The sequence below is a fragment of the Melozone crissalis genome, unplaced genomic scaffold (genome assembly GCF_028551555.1).
Source record: "Melozone crissalis strain CALT ecotype California unplaced genomic scaffold, PUWL_Pcris_2 ptg000005l_1, whole genome shotgun sequence".
NCBI lineage: Eukaryota > Metazoa > Chordata > Aves > Passeriformes > Passerellidae > Melozone > Melozone crissalis.
This window is the reverse complement of record NW_026535783.1, coordinates 31806311-31820772: the sequence shown is the minus strand read 5'-3', so window position 1 is coordinate 31820772 and position 14462 is coordinate 31806311.

Below are 14462 nucleotides of genomic sequence, written 5' to 3'. Positions count from 1 at the left end.
TATTTATTTTAGTCGTTTATGTCAGCCATCCCATGTCACTAGCATGCTACAGTGTTGTAAATAGCATGGGGACAATTAAAATTGTAGCTATTTAACTTACGTAAACTCCAAGGCAAGTCCTGGCTGTCAGATTGGAACACCAACCATCAGACATTTGACTGACTGCAAAGTAAAAAAAAGGCTGACTATTCATCCTTGACACCCTTAGTTACTTCCAGAGTTCATAAAGAACTATAAATGTACCACCCAAGCCCAAAGTACTGGGACAAAATGCTAAGTGCTGCAGTTTACAAGGCAAGAGCAAAAATACATCATTGTGTCAGTGAGACAGACACAACCATGTCAGTGGATCCTACACCAAAGATTTATACACCCTGTAGGATAAAAATAGAGTTCAATTTAAAAATGCATCAGATGTTTGCAAGTCATTACAAAGCTTATATTATTTCTTTTTGACAAATCATCCAGACAGATGTGAAGGTGTCAAAAACCTGAATTGAACCAAGAATTTAAGTCAGCATCCAAGGGGCATTGACTATGGAGAATATTCTTTGGAGAGCCTGGACGTGCCTGTCAGTTTCTAAAAGACAGTTATGGGGGAAGTTGGTAGAGAGAAAATAATAAAAGATGAGGAATTTTTTGTTGTTTTTTTGTTTGTTTGTTTTGTTTTGTTTTTTAATTCAGTGTGGTCTGGTTTTGGGGGCATTTTGTTGGTGGTTTTTTGGTGGGGTTTTTTGGGTCTTGGGGTTTTTTGTGAGGGTTTTGCTTGTTTGTTTGTGGGTTTTTTCATTTTGTTTTGGTTTGGTTTTTGGGTTTTTTGTTATTGTTTTACTTTTTAAAGGTAGTCTTAGCTAGGGAACAGTAAATCTTCAGGACTGGAACATGGAGGTTCAGGCCCATACACAGATGGATATACTTGAGAAAGAGCTAAAATTTGTAAGGAAACCAGAAGCAGTCATGGCAATTTATTTTTTCTTATATTACCGACATGAAGTTTCTTGCAACTCCTCTGCTTTTGGAGTCTGAAAAGGCCCCCAAATAGACAACAAGCTGTCTAGCAGAGGCAAGCTAAACACGCTACAGTATTGCAGCAGGGGTCACCCATATGGCAAAACAAAAACCTTCCCTCTTCTCCCCCAGACTTGGGGGTGCCAACTGCATGCACACAAAAGGGAGCAAGAGCAGCCACAGAAAGAACTTTGAAGACAGCCCACAAACAGGAGCAGGAACATGCATACAGCTACAGTCCCTTCTGTGCTGTGAGTTCTGTGGCACAGAGCAGGTGAGTGCTGCTGGCCCTCAGTACGCATTGCCCAGGCTTTTCTCTTTGGCCACCTATCCTGACAAAGAAGTCTGCAACATTTTCCCCTTCTTTTACCAACAGTGTGAACTCCAAAACACGTGGAGAGAACATTCAGTATATTGATGAATATTAAAATATTTGGGATACCATATGCTAATAATGTATTCCACAGTGTTCACAGAACCTTATGCCTAAAGAATAGGAACCTATGAGTGACTTGGGCTCAAATAGATTTACAAGTTGGAATAAAACTGCTTCACACACACACAACTAGTTAATAATATAGACAGTAAAGACTTTGCACTGAAGTACACTAAAGCATATGTGATTATACTGGATTGTACTTTTAAAACATTTTAAAGGCAACTTTTCTCCTCAGAGAGATTTGTAAAGCCAATCACCTGGAACAAAACCAAACATTGCATTCCCAGGTCTTACATGAATCATTGAGGTTCACTTCTGTTAAAAGAAGTATAGTGCTAACAAGTAAAATTATTTTAAAATTCACTTTTTTCATTATATCTAATTGCAAGGTTTAATTGTGTCCTTATTTTCTCTCAAATCAGTTTGATTTTGCAGTGTTACTACCTTCTTTATAGTATCTTTTCCTTCTTTTTTGTCTGTGCACCAATCCCATAAATATATAAGACTTTACAGGAAAAAATCCATCAAAACAAAACAGTAAAGTGAGGTATTTATGTTTACTTAAAGAGGCTGTCTACCTCTTCTCATTCCTTTTACTGGCATTGGAGCAATCTGAATAGTTAGTTGCTAAACAGCTGCAAAAAGGAGCTTGTTCCTTTTCTGGCCTGCTTTTAGAACTGCTTTGTTTTCCTTGAAGTGAATTTTTAATATCTAATTGTCCCAACTCTTCTGTGTAAAAGCAGAGAAATTTTATCTAAATATATTTTTCCTTCATGATCTTATCATCATCTCTTTTACATTCTGTATCCTTCATTCGCAAAAAAGACACAACAAGTCATAGTTAGAAAAATGATTCATGTTTTGTCTTACATTTAGTTGCAAACTCAGTCCGACTTACCAAGGGGGATAGGCAATTGCCTCAACCTAAGGGCAGATCTCTCTTGAGTGCAAAGGTCTTATCTCCATATACAAGAGGCAGAGGAAAAGAGATTTTAGTAAGTTTTTCACCTTTTATTAGGGAATCAATATTTTTGTAGCTGGTCTGATACTTTGATGACACCACGTTCTATTTCACTTCAGGACTTGTGAGAATACATTTGGGGGTGCAGTTATGAAACTGAGTTTCTGCCTAATCTGAGGCTCTGCTTACAGGGATCAGTACCTCTCATCTGGCATCAGTCAACATCCCCACTTTAAGCAAAGAGGCAAGGATGAATTATCAGTTCACTCACTACAGAGCTGTCCCCAACAGCTGTAATTTGACCAAGATCAAGAAGGAGAGAAAACTTAGTTGAATTGCTATGTTGTTCAGAAATTCCTATATCATAGATTTTGACAGAGGCTTTTCTTACTTGCCCCATGTCAGCAGCTGTGCTACACAAATGTCTATCTGCCTTATCAGAAAGCCTCTCAAATGAACACTTCTTAATATCTTTCTTTCCCAACCAACCATAGCAGCAGCAGCCAACTTCTTGCAACAAATCTGTAATTATATTAAATAGCACAGTTAAATTAGACTCAGATGCTCTGAGCTATTGCATAGACTTGATGATATTTCTGAGACTCCACTGTAATTTTTGTGGAGAGGAGTTCATCTAAAAGTCCCCAGCATGTGCCAGTCTCTCTGCCTTGTGCAACAGCTAACATTAGGTAATGCTGGCCCAGCAAAAATTAGACCCTGTGCACCACTGTCTTCTGTCAGGCTCTCAGCAACTACCCAGCAGTGTGGGAATCAATCCCACTGAGAAAAATGCCAAGTGGAGAAACAGGACAGATCATTTCCAACTCTGAACTGAAGCCCTCTGAGAATGTCAAAAATAAATGTGAAGAATCTGAACAGCATTTTTTTCTGCTGCCTGTAAGTTGTGGATAATAGGAAAGACAAAAGACAATGGAGGGTAATATTAGTTCTCTGTGTGGTTTGTTCTGAAGTACTTGGTATTTAATAGCAGCTAAATCAGGCAAGAAGGCGTAGACTGATTTGGCAGAAAGTTTGCTCTAGTACATAACATAAAACATATGAAGGTGATCTACTTAACCTCTTCATTTCTACCCTTGCACAGCTTTTAATTCAACAGGAAGTAGGGAAAGACGGCATATACATATGTACACTTTTGAAAGGCTAGGAGAGGAAGTGGAAGATTTTGTTCTTTTGTGACTTACAGGGCTGCTCATACTGAAAAGAAACTCAGTGGAGCTGAGGGCTTCTGAGCCACACATGGCAATTGAAATAAAAACAACTAAATAAATATATCTGGTGGAAGGAATAATGAGAAATATTTTTTCCGCTGTAAAAAATATTTCTCAATATTTCTCCACACATACATACACTGTAAAATGTGTGCATGTATGTGTGTAGCTTCAGTACTTTTAGCAAAACTGCAGCCAGTGGAGATGGGTATGAAATTGACAGCTTTCCTGTATTAACCTCATTGATGAATGTGTCCTAGAACACACAGACCATATACTGGGTATTTATTAATGATGTATCAGAGACATGTTCTTATACTGATGTGTATATTATTGCAATAAAGAATCTTACAATACCTTCTAATGCAACTAACCACCAGTATCCTAAACCCACATTTTTCGCCTTTTTGTTGAAATTCTTAGGAAACAATGCCATTAAATCAAAAGGAAGAAGGCAGCATTAACAGTGCAGTAAGGAGAAGATAACTTAAAACAGAGTTCTGCATATATTTGTTCTACAACCAGTTTCTGTTTACATTTGGAATTTTATAAAATTCTGCTATTGTATTCCCATGCAATAAAATTCCCATTAAAAAATAGTTGGAACACAAATATTTTCCTCATCTACAATATGACTGAGTTATTCCTACTCCTCGAAATTTAACTTTTTCTGTTTACTTTTAGTTGCAACGTCAATATTTTAAAAAAAACAAAAGAAGCAACTGGTGTTAAGAATTCTGGGGCAAAACCTAACCAAAAAACTCCTGTCTTTAGCATTGATAACAGCCAAAGAACTGTGATGTTTAAGGCTTTAAAGTTAGCCTTCCTATTACCTACAATAAACTCCATAGAGTTTATTTTGTTTATTTAGTGATATATAAGGTTGGAGTGACTTCTGGGATTACAGAAGCCTACAACTTTTTCAGGTTTCATTAGCATTTGTGGGAATCACATACATGCATCAGTGTCAAGATAAAAGAATTAAGCTTTAAATAAGAAGGCACATTTAAAGAGAGATTTCTATCAGGGCATTTTACATGACTATGAAAGATTTTGATTTCATCCACACTCAGCAGGGGTGCCCGTTATTCAAACCATGTGGTATCTGCTTGGTATGCAGGGCATAAATACTGCTGCTGTCAGCATTTGCTTTAAAATCTGATGCAATATATTACAAAGAAGATTTGAACAATCATAACTAAAATTTGTTGGGAAGACTTGAAACAAATGTTTGAATAAAGTTGAAAACTTATGGAAACAATAAAATCTGAAATGTTATAAAAAGAAACTTAGTATCCACATGGGAACTATTCTACAACCTTCTTAGCAAATTTTAATCAGACACGCCTAACAAAAGTAATACAACCAAATTCATATAAACAAAAACATGCGTACCTTCCAACAAAGGGATTAAATACTGCAGTTTACATTTTTTACAACTACCATATATAGGAATACTTGGTGCAATCTGACAGCATTAAACTTAGAGAAAAATGCACAGCCAATTAGCAAAATAGTTTCCAACATATATCTGTTTATCAGGTAATTTTTCAGTATTTTCCACTGTGAAATCTATATTTACATTGACATTCACACGACGTCATTCTAACATCTTTATTCCATTTACCTTTATTTGGTCTTCTTAAACCTTATGAGAAATTCTTCTCTCTAAAATACATACACTGATAAGCATAACCACCACAATCTGCAATATTTAAATTTATTTGAAGTTTTACTATCAGTGTTGCTCTAATTTGATATTTAGACAGGTCTATCAGAAGCTATAAAGGAGTTCAGATGAAACAGTTCTTTCCAAAAGAGATCTAAAGAAGTACTATAAATTACGCAGCTGACACAGGACTCGAAAATAGATATCTGTGTCATAATAAATATTTTATACTATGTAACTTATTGGTCGAGAGGTTTTCAAAGTCTTATTAAAACATGACTATGTACAAGACAAAATTAAAGAAGCTGTGTTAACGACTTTTTAGAGATGAAGGATCCATGGGAACAGTGGTCAACATTTTAGAGAAATTGTGACAATAATAGAAAAAAACTCCTGCATCTCTGATCAGGATATTAAAACGCATACTACTTTTAAATTCAATCTGTGATTCAGAAGACTGGTCTTCATCTACACACAAAACTCCAAGAAGGGTATTTGAGATAGTAAAACATATTTTGCATTATTTATAGCGATATTAATTAAAGGAAATGAGACCAGCACTGCAGGATTTGACTAATAAAAATGTTGTTTTGCACATTTAAGATTATTAAAGATTTAAGATTAAGATTATTTAAGATTATTTAAGAATATTATTTTAGGAAGCAGAAAGGATATTCCTAAGATGAGTCATCTTTCTTATAGTCATCTTTCTTATAGGTGTTCCTTAATCTGCTGTAGACAACAAACTGATAAGCTCCTAGGCAGATAGACCTGGATCCAGTATGATTAGTCTTTAATTAACTATGTTCAGCAGAAGTATTTTAGTATTAGATTAAGACTGAATTTTACTGACAATGTACTTGATTCAGCTTCAAAACAGATTACAGGGCCTCTCGAGATCCTTTCCAAGATAATTTTTATAAAAACAGCAAGATGGATCTTATTGTTAATATATATATAAAAAATACAAAATCACTCTGTGACCACATTGAAATGCTAAATTCAAACAATAAAACACCAGAAAAGTGTTTTTCACTGACATAAACAAATAGTGAAGAATCAAAGTTTGTTTATGAAGATGAATACAATGAAGTTGAGTCTGAACTAATGACAATCATCATTATTTTTGTTTCATATCATTACATGTCACCATCAAGTATAGATTCTATCACAAATCATGAAAATAACTTTTAAGGAACATGTTAATGCTAACCAAGGATAAAGGTTCTGATGACAGGATGCCAAATTTTTCTGATGGCAGAAGAAAAGTATATCTGAATTGTGCTTTTGTCACTTTTTCACCTCTTCCTTTTGGCTTCAACACAGTCAATTCTATTTGCCAAGATGTGATATATCCCTATGGAGGCATCCACAAAAAGAATACCTCCAAATAGAAAACTCAAATATTTTTGTCAGCTTAACCAATGGCAAAGATTCTACAGAAACTTGTTAGTTCCAATTCTCAACTCTTTCCCTTCTATTTATATGTATTCTATATTATTTCTTAAAGAAAAAGTAATGGTTTATTAAAAAGTAATGATGGTGCAATAATAAGAAAACAACAATGTAGCAACAGTAAAGTCAACTGCTTTATTCACTGCTTCATTCTCATCATTGGAAGCCAGCTTCCATAACATAAAAGGACTGGCCAGGTGTGGGGATTTTGGGCTTTCTTTTAAGAATTATTTTCCCTGCCTACTGTGTAGCTAGACTACTGGTGTAATATAGCAAACATTTCTTTTTGTGTTAGACAGATAAATGATGGTATTAGAGCACAAAGTTTCTTAAAAAGCAATGTTGTAGGGACTTCACTGACCACAAAGCACAGAACCATCTGTCAGACATGGTACCAGAATGCATAGGCCATGTATTTCTGGCATTAGCTTTCTATTCTTTCTAAAGATGTTAATCCTACCTCATCACAGTTACCCATTTTGCACCAGTAACAAACTTCCTCTCATTTCCTTGCTTTGATGGACCTATGACATCAGTTTTACCCCTAATACATGACGCCTTGTATTTCAGTACCTCACTTCTTATTCTGATGGCTACAATAAATCACCCAGAGCTAACTATTGTATCGATAAAAGGAAAAAATTTGAGATGCCATTTCAAAGTCTCTAAAGTATTTCAGAATAACAGTTTGATGAGCCAGAGCATAAAGTTCAGAGAGGACTTACATCCAGTGGGATTCTGAGGGTATGTGAAGTGGTATGTGGGTACTGGTTAAATTTCCCACTTTCCAGTACTCCACACTCAGATAATACACATTTCTAAACACTACTACCCAACACAAATCCCTAAGCATACTATTAGGCACATATTGGCTAATAGTGTGATCTGCATATTCCTCAATCCTGCCATAATTTCCTATTTACAATTACAGATCTTGTTTCAAATCAGGGCCCTCAGAAGCTGGGACAATGGTGGTAGAAGCTACCCTTTAGGTTTTTTTAAATCACAAGAACTGTGAAAGTACTACAATTGAAGCCATAGTTTGGGTATAAATAATGACTCAGACAACTGTTTTTTATTTTCATTTTTGTTTTCACTGACTGAGAATGTAAATTGAACTTTAGTGCTATTGTGCTTTGTTCTCCCTCTCTGTGAAAAAATGTGTTCTGCATTAAATTGCATGGATAAACTCAAACAGCTCCAAATATCACCCTTCAGCTTTTGTATGACACAAGAGCCAAGAAAAGATAGAGAATGTGGTTTTATGACCAACAGATGGTGTAATTGGTATCATAGATGTTTTTATGTCAGGGGGTCGTAGGTTCAGTCTCCATCTGGAGCCTTCTCAGATCTGCTGTGTAGCCCAATGATTAAAGAAGCTATATTGGGTCAAAGACACAACCACCTGCCTGAGGGTAAAAGAATTGCTTTCTTGATCTATCTGTTATACTACAGTTGCCTCCCATACTACAGTTTTCAAGCCAACCACTGCAGCAGTTAATAACAACAGGACTGCACAAAATATTCAACACCATTTTGTTCCTATCCTTTGAGTCTCTCAGGATCTTTTGACAAATCTCCTAAAAGTAAGTCTTGTCTTGTTAACAGGAGTGAAAAGCTATTCTGAGGATGATAATTATAGAGGACCAAAATCCAAGGAAAAGGAAACAAGTAGGCTGGATAAACTTTGAGAGATTCAGCATTGTTCAGTTGGCCAAGAGGGCTCACACCTCCCAGTCAGAATTAGACACACTTGTACTTTGATGGTAAAATGCAACATCAGTGCTCAGCACAATTAGTCTTAGCTACAGTTTATGGATTAGAATACTAAAAAATGCTCAATCCTACAGTGTTAAGTTTGTATGTGGTTTACCTAAAGGGTGTACAGACAGATCAAACATAGTAAATAGGCAAACAATGAGATCATTAGTTTACCTCCCTTATGGGGTGAGTATCAGCAGTAATAAATGCACAAAACCAATGAAACTGGGGCTTCACTGGAAACCAATACTGTCACTTCCATGAAGCAGGGATTCTACATATTACACAGTGCACCAAACTTGCCTGGCATACCTCCTAATTCAGTTGCTCTCTATAGAACTGGTGCCAGAGTATTTACTTGGCTATCACCAAAAATGAACAAAATATTTCTGTCTAATTAAAAATCATTCTGCAAATTACTAGTTTCATTAAGTTCTGCCACAAAGAATCATATGACTCTTCACAAACTCTGGATAGCAGTACCCCTGTGTTAGATAGAAACCCATCCACTATCTATATTTTAAAGATAAAGACACAAACATGAGTTAAATTATTTCATTTATCAAATATCATGTATTTACACATAAAAAACCAGCAAAGTCAAACTCTTTCAGAATGTTAGAATATTCCCTTATATTCTGTTTTAAAGATTCTCCCATGCTAATTATAAACTTGGTCTATATTAGTACTTTAAAATAAGCTTTAACACAAAATTAAAGCTAATATTAAATAGACATGTATATTTTCAAAATTGAAACACAATACCTATTATTTTAACTGATTGTAAATACAAAGAAAATAACATGTGATCTCATTACAAGCTTTAAAATTTCCCCTATATGACTGAACTGACAGCCTGCTAGATCAGTGCAACCACTTGATAGAGACTTCTCTGGCAAACCTACATCCCTGATGTAGGTTCAATGTCACAAATTAAATATCACATATTTTATCTGTTGATAATACACAAGACTATGTGCTTCTTTCTGCAGATCCACAAACACAATACACATATATCTTTTGAAGACGTGTGTCTTCAAAAAAGCAGTTGCAGGTGTTTAACTGCATTTGCTTCAATACTAAACATATATTTGCATGGGGTGCCATTCACATGATAAATCTTTGCTGGTATAAAAAAACCCAAGATGCAGTAAGAGGGGAAAAAGGTATATTTTCTCTCTCATATCACAAAGAAAATTAATATGCATTTCTATTTATTTTTACTTAACACAAGCAGTGGAATATTTTCCTTTAACACAAAAAAGATACTCTGTCTGCTGCAGAGCACTCTTCCTAATAGGCTGTGCTTTAGGCAGGAAAACAATTGCCACCTCAAAGTAATAATATATATATTTCCATGCCAATCACCTCTATGTAGCTGAGACATTTCAAGTAGAGGCAGGATTTATAAAAATGAGTAAATTCAACTGACCAAAATATCTATACTAGCTGCTGAGTATATTGCTTAGACATTTGAGTGTGAACAAATGGGAAACACCATCAACATAATCATTCAGCAGCCAAAAACCCAAGCTTGTTAATTTAAGTACTTCTGTGTGAATTCACGTAGCCTGTCCTCATGGGTACATTATGTCCTCTTCTTCCACTTGTCTCCTCAAGTCCATCTATACTCCCTTTAAGAGGTGTAGACAAACACACAATACTGTGTACTGGCAGTCTAAGATTCTTCTGAGACTACTCTTGTTCACAGAAAGTAAAGGGCTGTGTCAGTTGGTCCCCTCAGTCACCAAGATAGATATTAAAATATTAAATAGCTTGGACATTGTGCAAATTTCATGCTGCTCAAGAACAGTCACACAGTAAACTACACCAAAGGCAAGTGCTTTGCTGCCATTTTATCACCTGTTTCAACAGAAACTCCTTCATCCATGAGTTAGGTCGCTAAATATTTCTTCTGCCCTGCTGGCTGCAAAAAGAATCTCTTTGGCTAAAGCAGTACACATGCACTGAACTTTTAGGGTTTTTCCATTTTAAGGCTTGAAGTGGCCAAAACTTGTTAAAATCCTACCATGTGATACCAACTTTTATCTCTGGTCAAAACTGTTAGGGGGTTATGGAGAGGTTTTTTGTCTAGCCGTTTTCACTGGCTTTTGTGGGGTTACACCAGGCTGGTGACTGATCGCTTCTGGGGTTTCTTAAGGTTCCACCTTAGGCCCAGCTCTCATCTATATCTCCATGAACAGCTTGCATCCAGGATTCAAAGGTACACCAACTCTGCCACTGTGAGGAGCTGCCAATTCCCATGAAGGCAGAGAGACCCTGCAGAGACCTTGTCAAATCAGAGGACTGAGCAATCATCAGCTGTATGGCATTTAATAAGAAAAGGTCCTGGATTCTGCTCCAGGGAGAAGTCAACCCTTGATGTACAAACTGGAGAACAGGATGCTGGAAAGGAGTGCCACAGAAAGGCACCTAGGGGTACTTGTTGAGGGCAAGTTGAATGTAAGTCAATTTGCAGCCAGGAGGGCCAGTTGTGTCCTGTGGGGCATCAGGCACAGCATCACCAGCTGGGCAAGGGAGGGGATTGTCCTGCTCTGCTCTGCTCAGCCTCACCTTGAGTGCTGGGGCCAGTTTTGGGTGTCACAATATAAAAAGAATACAAAGCTATTAAAGAGTGTCCACAGGAGAGTAATGGAGAAGGTGAAGAATGCAGAGCAGAAGCCATACAAAGAGCAGCTGAGTCCCTTGGACTGTTCAGCCTGGAGAAGGGCAGGCTGAGAGGAGACCTGTAAGTGAAGAGCTGGGGAAGGCACTGATCTCCTCTCTGTGGTGACCGGTGACAGGACCTGAATGGCCTGAAATTGTATCAGGGGAGATTCAGGCTAGGTATTAGGAAAAGGGTCTTCCCTGAGAGGGTGGCTGGTCAACAGGATCCAAAAGGAAGTGGCCACAACACCAGCCTGACCAGAGCTCAAAAAATATTTGGGCAATGCTCTCAGACATATGGTGTAATTCTTGGGGCTGTCCTGTGCAGGTCAAGGAGTTGAACTTTGTGGGTATCGTCCAACTCAGGGTATTCTGTGATTCTATGGTCTCTTTTATCAGCCCAGCATAGAAAATGTATTTATAGAAAGATATATGAATACTTAATTCCCCTTGATATCATACACCAAATTCTTCCCCCAGGTTGCAAAACATATATATAACTTCACTAATTTGCTGATTTCTTTGTGATGCAGCTGCATCTAATTTTGCTGTAAGGTAAGACACTATTTTATCCTGCAAACAGCTTGATTATGTGACAATTTGCAGTACAAGCTCACCATTCTACAATGTACATTGTTACTTCCTAGACTTTGAAGGGACCAACAATGGGTGAACAACAATTCTGGAGAAAGGACTAGAGACAGAATTGCAATTCTGCAGACAAAATCTGCTGCAGCTCTACTGCAGCACCTTGCAGTTAACTTACTACTCTCTTAACCAGCATCTAATGAGCACTTGTGCCTTGTGTTCAAATTGAAGGCTCCTCAAATACTAGCAAATTCCACCTTTGTAGAAAACACCATCTTCCACCATGTTCACCTCACAGTACTCAAAAAATGTGTACATTTTTGACCTGTAATTCCAGCATAACTGACAATGCAGCTGTGATATTCTACCCACACTTAAACTCTATGTTTTCAAAATGGGAAAAATATTCAAATATTCTGTACCTACAGGTGATCATTGACACCTTGAGTACTTGTTTCCACAGACCTCAACTTACACTTAGCATTCACCAGCACCACAGAAACAGGTCACTTTAATTTCATTGGCATCATCAAATAAATCAAATTAATTTGTACAATTATATTAAAGCAAACACTCACTACTTGGGTAATTTTCAAGCATCTAGCAATGCATTTAGTCTGTCCTGAAAAATGAAGGCAAAAAAGCAGGAAGATGACTGGAAAACAAAAATGAAGGAAATAGCAAAAGCTTAAAGAAACAAGAAAGCAATCTGTTTAAAAGTTTTAATATTTTAAAATCCTTAAATATTTTAAAATTTTTATTCTCAAAATAGCAATCAAGGTTAAGCAGTTTTAAAAGTTGAGCAGGCTATGCATTTAAAATGTGTTTATTAAAGAATTTTAATTAGCAAATTTTAGTAAAATTATCATGCCAAGTTCTTTTATCCACAGGGAAGTCAGGAGATTTATTCTTGCAAATGTTGATTACTGTTTAGTAGTGACTCTTTGTATATAGCCTATCTTTGAAAATCTAAAGATGGAGAAAATAGACCTATAGTCTTTCACCAAAAAATATTTGATCAGAACTATCATAGATAGGAATTTCATTATCACTGAGTACTCCTTACTATCAGCTGCTTTAAAGGCCACTTAAATACTCCCATGCTTCAAGCCTAGAGGTTGCACACAAAGGTAAAGGAGTATTGTTGCCTGTTTAGATCTGTAACTAAAGTGAATGTGAATTCGCTATTGACACTAAGGCAAATCTTAACTCAGTACAAACATGATACACAGAACTGAGGCTAGTTTGTTAAAAAATAAAATCCTGGACAAAGTTAAAACAACAAAAAAAAAAGTCTTTGATCTTTCATCAATTACCTGTTGAGAACAGCTATTTCTTTGCCTCATGTGAAAGAACAGAAAGAGTCCAAACCACTAAAAATTATGAGAGGAATTCAAAGTCACCACTCAGATTATCAGGAAGTGCTGGTATTCCATTACCTTTTTTTATCCTCTCAGTCACCAGCCTAAGTTGTACTTACTGTCTTGCTCATGCACTCTCTCAACACCTACTGTGACACTGGTAATCAACAAAAGGCTTGCTCCAATCAAAATCCAATTTTAATCAGACCAAGTGTGAAAAATTATTTCCACTTCCTGTTCTGAGTGTCACAGAACAGGAATCAGAATCAGAATTACAGTCACAGTACAGAATCCCAGAACAGGCCAAGCTGGAAGTGGCCTCAAAAGATCATCAGGTCCAACCTTTTCTGAGAAGGGAAGCCTAGATGAAATTATCCAGCATCCTGTCCACCTACATCTTGAAAATCTCTCAAAACACATGAGGAGGTGGTTTTCCAGTAATTGACTATTCTCCTCACCATAAAAGATGAAGCCTTTCCCCATGCAACTTGTACATATCAGGTTGCATGTGACTCGCCTTGAGAAACCAGGTCTGCTGGGGGTTCACGAGGTCCATCTGTCAGATAAGATGAAAAGCATCTTTCTTTGCTCATTAGCTTACCAAGTTGGTGAAGAGCTGCAGCAGATGAGGTTCAGGTTGGCTATCAGCAAGAACCTCTTCATGAAAAGGGTTGCCAAACATTGGAACAGACTGCTCAGGGAGGTGGTGGAGTCACCATCCCTGGAGGCATTCAAGAAATGACTGGATGTGGCTCTTAATGTCATGGTCTAGCTGACATGGTGGTGTTTTGTCAAAGAATATACTTGATCTCAGAAGTCCTTTTCCAACCTTAATGATTCTATTCTATTATACTGCCCATGTAATCTGTGGATGCTCCATCCCTAGCACTGTTCAAGGCCAGGATGGATGGGGGCTAGTGCAACCTGGTTTAGCTGAAGGCATCCCTGTTTATGACAGTTAGTACTAAAATTACCTTCAAGGTCCCTTTCAACCCAACCCATTTTATGATTCTATCGCCCATCCATTCTTCATGTGGCTTTTTGTGAAAAGAGCTTCTGCCATCTTTGTACACACTGTGCAAGAACTGGAAAATTGTCCTCCAGCTTTTCTTTCTTCACGGGGCATGTTCCCCAGCCCTTTGGTCATCTTATGGTCCTCCTTTGGACCTTCTCCAATCTGTCCTTATCCTCCTTGAATTATGGATACCAGAATAGGAGCACAGTCTGACAAATGCTGATTAGAGTGAGACAATCACTTATTTTTGGCCTACATAAAATGTAAGTTAAACAGTGGATTACATATTTCCAATTCCACTTAAGCTGT